Source organism: Tiliqua scincoides, chromosome 3 (genome assembly GCF_035046505.1).
Source record: "Tiliqua scincoides isolate rTilSci1 chromosome 3, rTilSci1.hap2, whole genome shotgun sequence".
In the NCBI taxonomy this organism is placed as follows: domain Eukaryota; kingdom Metazoa; phylum Chordata; class Lepidosauria; order Squamata; family Scincidae; genus Tiliqua; species Tiliqua scincoides.
The window spans coordinates 173,186,594-173,197,044 of NC_089823.1; positions in this window are offsets into that span (position 1 = coordinate 173,186,594).

Here is a 10,451-nt window from a genome sequence, read left to right on the forward strand (position 1 = left end):
ACGAGTTTCTTGTAACCAAAAGTTGTAGCCTCAATATTGTCTTGCCCTCTGCCACCTCTAGCATGACATATGAGAAGAGAAACCAGTAAAAGAGAGTAAGTGGGAATTGTGCACAGTGCTAAAACTGCAGTGACAGCCTTTATTAAATGCAAACAAGACAGAAGCAAACTCATCATCTTTCATGGTAAGTTCAAACGCACCACGAGATGCAAGCAATCACAACTGGATAGCTAGACTTGTGTCCCTCATACTTCCGGAATTCTCCTTTCCCCACATCTCAACTTATTCCACATTCAGATGCTCTCACAATCCTCCAGCAGCCATTAATCTGTTTGGTGTGTGGTCATGTGAGGGTATCTTTACAGGCACTAGAAGTCCTGCAATTGCAAATGAAACTCTGTGATTGAGGGCAAAGAAATATGAACTAATATTTCAGCCAAACAACTTCCACCTTTTTCTCTTAGTTTAGTCACTCTAATGTATCGCCTTGCTCTGATCACCTACTGAGTCCACTTGAAAAATGTCAAAAAGAAAAGAAACTATTCTGGTGACCTGCCAGTTCTGGTCCCTGGTAGCCATCTTGAAGTATGTGTCTATCTAAAGAAGTTGACTCTTCTTCCCTATGAGGGAAGGAATAGTTCAAGTGCCCCTGGTTTTGCTGATGCGTTTGATTGATGCTACTCAGTCATGTAATGAAGCCGGCACATCAAGTCCAGCATCCTGTTTCCCACAATGGCCAACCAGATGCCTTTAGAATGCCCTCAAAGGAAATTAAGGCTACAATCCTATGCACACTTTTCTGGGAATAGACCGCACTGAACACAATGGGACTTACTTCTGGGTAGACCTGCCTAGTATTGGGCTGTAAGGCATACTGACCTCCCACCATTGATCTCTTGCAACTGGTATTCTGAGACACACACACACTACCTTTGAACCTGGAGGCAGCCTTACCCCTCATAACTAGCAACCATTGATAGACTTGTCCTTCAAGGATTTGCCTAATTCCCTTTTTGAGTTAGGCATTCCCATCTCAACAACGGTAGTGACTACATCAAGTGCCAGCAAATTCCAGATTTGTGATATGCTGTGTGAACATCCTGTGGTCGACTCTAACTCTCCTGCTAATCAGTTTCATTGGGTGACCCCTGGTTCTAGTGTCATGAAAGAGGGAGAAAAACTGTTCTCTATCAAATTGCTTCACAACCTGCATAATTTCATTAGCCACAATCATGCTTCCTTCCCGTGTTAGCTACCTTTTCTCCTGTAAACTAGCAGACAGATGAATAGGGGACTGAGGACCCAATACTATCCAGCTTTCCTGCATGAGTGCAGCTGCAATGCAGTCCTGAAGCAAGGAAACAAACATTCCCTTATCTTGTGGAGGCCTCCGTAACGCCACAGGATGCAGTTGGCACACCCCATTGGCATGGCTACACCAGGGTTGGAAAGTTGGATAGGATTTGGCCCTAAGGCTGCAATCCTAACCACACTTTCCTGGGAGTAAGCCCCATTGACTATAATGGAGCTTACTTCTGAGTACCCATGCATAGGATTGGGCTCTGAGTGAGGTTCGCAGCAGGGGAGGAGATGAAAATCCACTTGGCTCTTGAATTGATGGATACAGTGTAAGGCTGCAATTCAATGCATGTATACTTGAGTGTAAGTCCCACTGATCTTAGTAGGACTTAGGCTGCAGTCCTAACCACACTTTCCTGAGAGTAAGTCCCATTGAACAAAACAGGACTTACTTCTGAGAAGACCTGGTTAGGATTGTGCCCTTACTTTTGTGTAAACACATATAGGAAGGGAATGAAGCAGGCTGGGGCTGGGACTGATGACAGGAGACAGGCTTACAGTTGTCCCCTAACCTAGAAGGCTTGAGGGGGTTAGCCGGACAGAGTCACTAGTCTGCATGCAGCAGGCTAATGCAAGCAGATTTGGGAAGATCAATTTTAGCTTCGGCATTAAGATCCTGTTGCAAAGCAGGTACAGCTAAAAACATGCCATCACACACTGCCCAAAGGAAAAAAACACCAAAGGACCACATCCCTAAAAGTCTTTTACAGTTGGGATGCTGTAAGATAATAATAATAATAATAATAATAATAATAATAATAATAATAATAATAATAATAATTATTATTATTATTATTATTATTATTATTATTATTATTTATTAAGATTATTACAGACATTGAAGCTACAATCCTATATGCACCTATCTGGAGATAAGGCCCATCAACTTCAGTGGGTGAACTTCTGGGTCGAAATGCATTAGCTTGCACTGTCGTTCATGAATTTATCCCTGAAGCCTACACTGAAGATTAATCGTTCCATCCCAATACATGACACACCTCATAAAAATATAATGAAATCTTCTGTTTGTTTTTATTTTATTTGTATTCTCTCTTCTACCATTGTTGACTTCCCATCTGGAGAGGAAACCAGCCATACATACTTCCATGACTTGCGTAGAGGCTCAGAAATGGAAGGGTAATAAAAAGATACATAATCATTTGTAGGATAGAAGTAAATATGGACAAGTAACCATTCTTGTTTGTAACCTGACCTTGTCAGGCAGGAGGTCTGGTCTGGGCAGGAGGTCTGGTCTAGAGGGTAGAGCCTCCATTTGCCTGAAGATTAACATCCACAAGGTCGCCAGTTCGAGGCCACCGGCACCGTGCGACCTTGAAGCAGCTGACAAGCTGCAGCTGAGCTGTTCCATCTGCTCGGAGCGTGGGAGGATGGAGGCCAGAATGTTAAACCAGATTGGAGTGTAACAGCTTGAATGTGGTGGTTCTTGAAAGAGAGAACCTTCTTTCAATTTGTAAAAATCCCTGCGTGGATTTAATAAGCCTGCCTGTGTAAACCGCCTTGAATAAAGTCTTGAATAAAGACCAAGAAAGGCGGTATATAAATACTGTATATTATTATTATTATTATTATTATTCTTGGAGAGTAGCTATGAAGTTAAGGACTTGAAGAAGGGTGGTAGCACTTTGCAGATTGCACTGCGTCTCATGGTCTTCACTAGACATGACAATGGAGTGGCACTGATCCTATATGTATGTGAAGCTGGTCCAGACATAACCTTTCTCATGGGAGTGTTTCTCGATGGTACACTGGTAAGCAATGGTAAGTCCATTGAGTTTACTCACCATTAACACTCCAGTGATCGCTACTGGGGTGGACTGGATGCAGGAAAACTCATGGCACTGGTGCAGAGTGAGTTCTTGTGGATGTTGTGGCTGTGGCTGATTCACTGAAAGGATGCCAAATCTCACAGCACAGGTAACTGCCAATCAAGTTCTTATCAGAAAGAACTATCGCTATAATCGAAATTGAACAACATGTATTTTTTTTTAAGGAATATGATGTGATAATACAAATTATGTCAGTATAATCAGTATTTATCAAACATATTAATCTCCCGTGTGTAAACAACAATTAGACACCCAAGCCAGTGCATAATCAAACTAGCAATTATGATGATGAGGAATGAAAATAAAAACCATGGCGGGAAAGTGGCTAGAGAATATTCCCACCACATTTTAAAATTATCTTGTGCTAAACTCAAAGCATGTCTGAAACTGATTAGTAAAGTTACTTAGGTTGCCGTCCTTGGGCGGTTCATCACCAATAGTGGTGCCACCACAGAGAGAGTCCTGCTCCATGCTTTCCCAAGGGGAAAGTATCTAGAGCAGTGGTTCCAAAACATTTTAACCCACTTTTTAAAATGATACTCTATCAGGACACATTTGGCTCTATTTTACAAATTTCAGTTTACCAGGCACTCAAGCCTCTGTTTTCATTCTTTTTTCTCTGGTGGGGGGGACTGCCTTCTGGAGCATTTATTGAGCTCCACTTATATCGGATAAGGACCATTCTGGTAGCTTTGCCCTTTCACCTGGCCTTCAATAAGAGCCAAGCCACTTTGGTCTAATCATGAGTAAATGTACACATGCATCTCAGTTTCACTTTTCATAGGGCTCAATCCATTTGTCAGCTATCTGCTTGTCAGTTTCAATTTCAGGACCCACCAATAATCAGGTCACAATCCACTGTCTTGACACACAGTTTGGGAAACATTGATCTTGAGAAAGTACTTCTCACATCTTCATTAAAAAGCCCACTTTAACTGGCTGTGCAGTGACAATTCCTTAGCACTAGCGTTGCTGCCAAAAGCTTGTTCCCATATGCCTTCATATCTTCACCCCCTCTGTCCTCAAAAGCAAAGAGACAGAGATACCCTGTGGGCCATTGCAATCTGGTTTGGACTGGGAACAACAAAACAAATAGAAGACGCTCTGGAAGCTTTATCATTCGGAATGTGCCTGGCTGTCTCGGAATGGCACTTTGGCTGAAAATATGAGCATTTCCTTGCGACAAGGACTTGAGCCATTGCCATGGTACTGGTCAAGCTTCAGGACTGTCAACTTATGAAATAATCACATCTTATCTTTGAGTTCCACTAATTTCCCAACAATTACAGGAATCAAGGAGAAACCAGAGATATCCTTGTTTCAAAGTTATGAAGGAAAGGGTGGAGTTCAAACCTCCTTCAGCCTCTATTTGGGGCCTCCAGAAGTCAGTGGGAATTGTACTTTCTGTAAAGCTGTCTGCCCTAAATCCACAACTTTTGGATAGTTAATAGAAGAAACATAAAAAAAAAAACATACCCAAAATGTGACTTTGACCAAGACAAACAGTCTTTATATTCATGTAGAAAATAAGGCACTGCTTCATGTTGGTGCCAGTGTTGAGGCATGTCTTTCTTCAACCTAACAGTATCAGCATATACAAAGAGATTGCTTCAGGTTTGGGTCTGTCACCTTGCCAAGAATTACTTGACCAGAGAGACTATTGTACAGAATGGATGCTACACTCTTCGCTGGATAGCAAATTGCGTTAGTTCCCTCCTGAACATTGCATACAGATGTGTGTTTATTGTTACCCAAGATATCATTCCCCAATGAAAGTGCTTTCAGTTTGGTCTTGGAAATATTGGTTTCGGATAGACAAAAAGCTTGTGATGTGCTACCACCTTGTGTCCACTATGAGGAATGGTATTTTGTGCAATGAATTCGTTCGCAAAAGAGAACAGAAGAGCTTCAGAGTTTTATCTCAAGCACTTTTCTACTTCAGGTCATGAAATTAGTTCTACCCAGCTTTGGAACTATAGAATGGATAGGAGGTTACTCGATATTTTGAGCTACTCTCATGCAAACACCCACTAGAAAATGCCAATATTCAGTCCTCAGGACTCTAATGAAGATTAGTTATTTTATTGTTATGGTTAAAAAGTTGGATCTGCTATCTTCTCATGGGTCAGGTTAGTTTATTCTGTAAGACAACCCTCCGTTTGAACAGGAGTTAGTAACTTTTCTCTGCAAGTTAAGCCTGCTGCTCTCCTTCATCACAAAATGAATGGCACTATAATGGTCCGCATGCCATTGAGGCCATTTTGATCTCGTGAGGAATGGAAATGCACACCTCGATTCTATGCTGCTATTTCAAATGTCTGTATCTTTCCCTTCTCTTGTGCAGAGATTGCCCTTGTTGGCGTCTGGCCTGGATGCCTTTAAAAGGGGATTGGACAAGTTTCTGGAGGAAAAATCCATTACAGGTTACAAGCCATGATGCGTATGTGCAACCTCCTGATTTTAGAAGTGGGCTATGTCAGAATGCCAGATGCAAGGGAGGGCACCAGAATGAGGTTTCTTGTTATCTGGTGTGCTCCCTGGGGCATTTGGTGGGCCGCTGTGAGATACAGGAAGCTGGACTAGATGGGCCTATGGCCTGATCCAGTGGGGCTGTTCTTATGTTCTTATATGTTCTTATGTTGACCTATGTAATAAAACACAACATAGAATGAAGTTATTGGCAAGTGATGTTCTATAGCAACACTGGAGTAGGGGGTGAGCTGACTTTAGTTTGATGTGGTCTATTTTGGTTTGGTTTTGTTGAACTCCTTGTGGTCCTTAGATATATTTTGAATTCACAAGCCAGTAATGCAAACTTACATTTGCATTACTGTCACTTACAAGTAGGCAAGCATAGGATCGAGCGGTAAATCTCATTTTGTAACATCCCATGCCCCGCTTACTTCCCCATGACGGAGCATAGGATACAGACTGCACAGTGCACCCGATCATGGCATTCTAGCCCCATGATATAACCCCTTGCCAGAGAAACCACAATGTGAATAAGAAAGCTCGCAGCATGAACTATACCTTTCTGGCCTCATGCCCTGCATGCTTTGAGCATGCAAATACCAATCCTGGTGATGGGAAACTATAGGGAAAAGGCACTTTGCAGAGCCCATGGACGCACAAATGGAAACCTGTTAATACCTCCTCCTCCCCCCCCCCCCAAGAATTATCATTGCAGGGTCTGTGCCCCAGGAGGCCCACACTCAAACACTGAACTGGAACCTCTGCTCGATCACCCCTAGCAAGGCCAGTGAGGAAAATGCACCCCATGCAGGTAGGCAAAGGAGAGGTGAAGGGGATCCAATGCTGCCACACATTTTGGCTGTAGCTCTGTCTCATGTACCCTCACCCACAGAGGCATAACTCACTGGCCGTGTTCTTCCCTAGTCATGCCTCTGCCCACCCGTACAAACCCTCCAGCAGTGTCCGATACATCTTTGCCATACACTGTGCAGCCTAACTCTCCCTTTTTTTGCTAATGCTAAAAGCAGGGAGTGTCTGCCCTCAGTTGGTGAACGGCAGGGCCTCCAACCATTGCCACTGCCAGCCAAACACCCATCCAAATCCCCTTTGTCTTTTGGGACAGACCATTGCCACAGGGAGCTGTGCAAGGAATTCAGTGAGACTTCCTTCCAATCAGGCATGCGTTGGATTGTGCGGTAAATTTCCAATATGGGTGGGAACCTTCCCTGATGGTAATTGTTATTTTCAGTAGTGACAAGCTCCTTCCATGCTTGCCTTCACTTTTTAAACATTAACATTTTATGAAATCTCTGCCTCGTCCCTGTGCTATATCAACATAATGGTGCTTAAAATGATTCATACACAAGTCAACTTGGTGGGGGTTTAATAGACTGCTGAGCTGAAAGCTGCTAGACACCATCGGGATCCTGCATGTGCAAGATCAGAATCTGAAAAACAAAGGACGGATAGACTGATCTTTGATGATAGGTTGTTCTGTAGAAACGGGGACATCTGTTATTTTCTAGGGGACTGTGATGTAGCAAGGACAGGCTTTAATTACAAGGCATGTGCCTTAAAGGCATGTTTGGAAATGCTGGTATTAAGGTGTATCAAAGAAACATTACCTGGGGGGGGGGGAAAGACACATAGGCAAATAATAAGAAGCTGACATTGGAAACAACCTGCTCAAATTTCTCCTTAGGCAGCACAAATAGTGCTGACAGCTGGATGCAGAAATGACTTCCGCTGGAAATGCTTCTTTGCAATGTTTGAAGCCTCACATCTTTCACAGGTAGAGATCCTGGCTAGCATACTAACAAGGTGAGGGCAAAGTTAATATGATTGCATCCAACACTTACAGGCTTCTTTGAACCATGGATCTGATGGTTCTCTTAGGTTAGAGGACGGCAACCAAAGGATATATGTGAGCTACTTAACAAGTTGGTCATCTTGGGTGGAGTCCCAGAGACAGACTCCCACCCTGGACCTGCTTGAACTCCAGCTCCTTCTCTCTTCCCACTCCTGCCTGCCAGGTCCATTCTTCCCCAATCCTCCAGCCATTGGCAGCCTGACCTCCCTTCTCAGCAACCTGGCCTGTTTTTGAGGCTGCTGGCCAGCCTGAACAGCACTGGCTCGCTCCTGGTCTCTTGTGGAGCTCCAGAGAGCTGTGACTACACACCACCCACTCGCTACCCCACCTGCCTCCCAGCTGATTGGCAGCAGCAGCGGTGGCTTCAGCCCTTTGTCTTACTGCACCTTTCCCAGTCAACCAGCTGTCACAGCTTCTCTTCCATGGCAGCAGCCAATGTTCCACCCCCTCATCAGCAGGCCCTCTGATAGCGAGTGACCAAAAATGGATCCATGACTGTCTGGTTGGTCATGATCGATGGGCTGCCGACCCCTGTCTTAGGTCAATGGTTCCCAAACTTTTTAGAGATCCTAGAGGCTGCTGCCTGATTTATGAATGCCAAGGGGTGTGGCTATAATGGTGATTGGGCAGCAGTACTCCCCCCAAGTAGCAGCTTGTTTAACCCTCGATGCACATAGCCTAATCTGCCCTGTCAGTTTTGTGAACCACCAAAAATTGGGTCATGACCCGCTGGTAGATCCCAGACCCATAGTTTGAGAACCCCTACTTTAGGTGTTTGGTAGGACTGGCACCAACATTTTGAACAAAAAAAATTCTGAGAATTTCAGGGTGTCTGCCAAGGAGAATGATCTGAGCGAGTTCAGGGGAAGTCCAATGTATTTCTGTAAGACAAGTGAAATCACTTGAGGGGGACAGGGAGGCAGATTCCTCCCTGTCCCCTTTTCACACAAGAAGCAAATTGAAATAAATTTTGGGCTCCTCCTAAGGCCTGAGACTTTGCAAGGGAAGCCAAAGAAGTTTCTATAAGAAATTTCTCAGGTGCCTTCAGAACATCCCTTGTGATTGGCCACTGCAATTAACTCTGTAAAATGTTTACATCTATGCACACGAACACATTTTTTTAATTGAAAATCCCATTTCCATGTGTACAATTTTAGTCCACAATAAAAATCCCAAACAGATCTAGAGTTGGCTACAAGGATCCTATAAAAAGCTGCAGTGCTGCAAGGATGACAGGGCCCTGCTATTTTCTTTGTAACAAACCTGTAAATTCAAACCGAAGCTCTTTAGGGTTGGAAATTACATTCCTGAAACTGTATTAGACAGCTTAGCTCAGTTCCTTAACAAACCACTAGAGGGAACTATTGCCACCTTTTTCTTGTTAGCTGGCTAAAATGTTATAGTTTTAAATCCAGAGGAGCCAGTTTTTTCCCCCCATGTACTGATCAGTAAGTTATTGAAGTTAGTTTAGGAAAAGCTGCTCTGGTTGAAATGATCACCTTTATGCAAAAATGATCACATTTATGTATTCTTTCTGTTGCACAAAATAGAATAAAGTTTTAAAAAATGAAATGGCCCCTGCAACACTAGAGGGAGTTGGTGTAGTGTAGTGGTTAAGCATCTGAGCTACAAATTCAAATCTCTTGTGCTGTGAATTCACTCAGTGACCTTGGGCAAGCCACTCCCTCTCAGCTTCAGCTACAATATGGGGATAATACCACTTACAGCCCCATCCAATCTGGCCACTGTGTCTCCAGAACTTGCATTCCAGGGGTGCAGCCTGCTTTATGGCTGTTGCAAAAGGTGACACACCATTCAGTGAAGTTGGGTCACTGCTGCAAGTGACGAGAGGCTGTGCCAGTGGCCTGCACTGGGAGCAGTGCTGATAAGTCAGCACAGAGGGTGGGCGAGAGATGGGGATGGGCAGAACAGGACAGACAGGAACAGAGTGGAGACCAGGGCAGATAGAGATTGGGAAGGGAGTGATATCAATGGCAGTGGTGACTCAGATCCCCTGTCCCCCATCCCAGCCTCAATCCATCTTCCCTGGTCCATCCGGACTTGCACCAACAAAATTGCTGGAGCAGGTCCAAGTAGACCCAGTGAGGCAGTGAGGGCTTACCCCCAGGCAAGGGGACAAATGTCTTTAACCCATTTCTGCCCAGCCCACAGGTGTACACATTTGATCCCTGTTGCATATATGCAATGTTGGGCAGAAATAGCTTAAGGAAGCTTGAAGATAACAGTCAGGGGTACAAATGAGTGATTGTTCAGGAATCCTTGCAGATGACAATTAGTTATAACTATTAGAAATAGAAGCCAACCACACTAAAAATAACTAAAATTAAAATGTGCAAAGCTGGTGTGTGTGCAAAATGTGCAAAGTTGTTCATCGAGCTAAAACATCGAGCTAAAACAATTCTGAAATGGCATTCATCTACCCCAGTTAGATGATGTATATTTATTAAATTATAATCACACTCATTCCTTATAAACACACCCAGAAGATTCAAGGTGATTGTCAAATTTCTTCTTTTTCTTCTTTTTCTGATGCTGTTGTTTGAAAGCTGGAACACTTTGTTATTCCACCCTGGCAAAAAAAAAAAAAAAGCACAAAACGGGTGGTAGAGGCCATTTTCATTGACTCCTACAGGCTCCCAAACTGATTTTTCTCTTCTGGAACATAATGCAGTTACCTTTTGGTTCCACACTGCGGACAGGAGAAAATGGATGAAAGCCCATGAGCTATACTCCAGGAGATCTCAGCTGGCTCCTTGTTACCAAGTAGCAGTTGCCATGGTAAATGTGAAGCACACATTACTGATGGCTTCACAGAGCATTAACGTACTTTTATAAGCCAAGTTCTTCCTGTATCCAGCACCATTGCTGCTGTTATCTCAGAG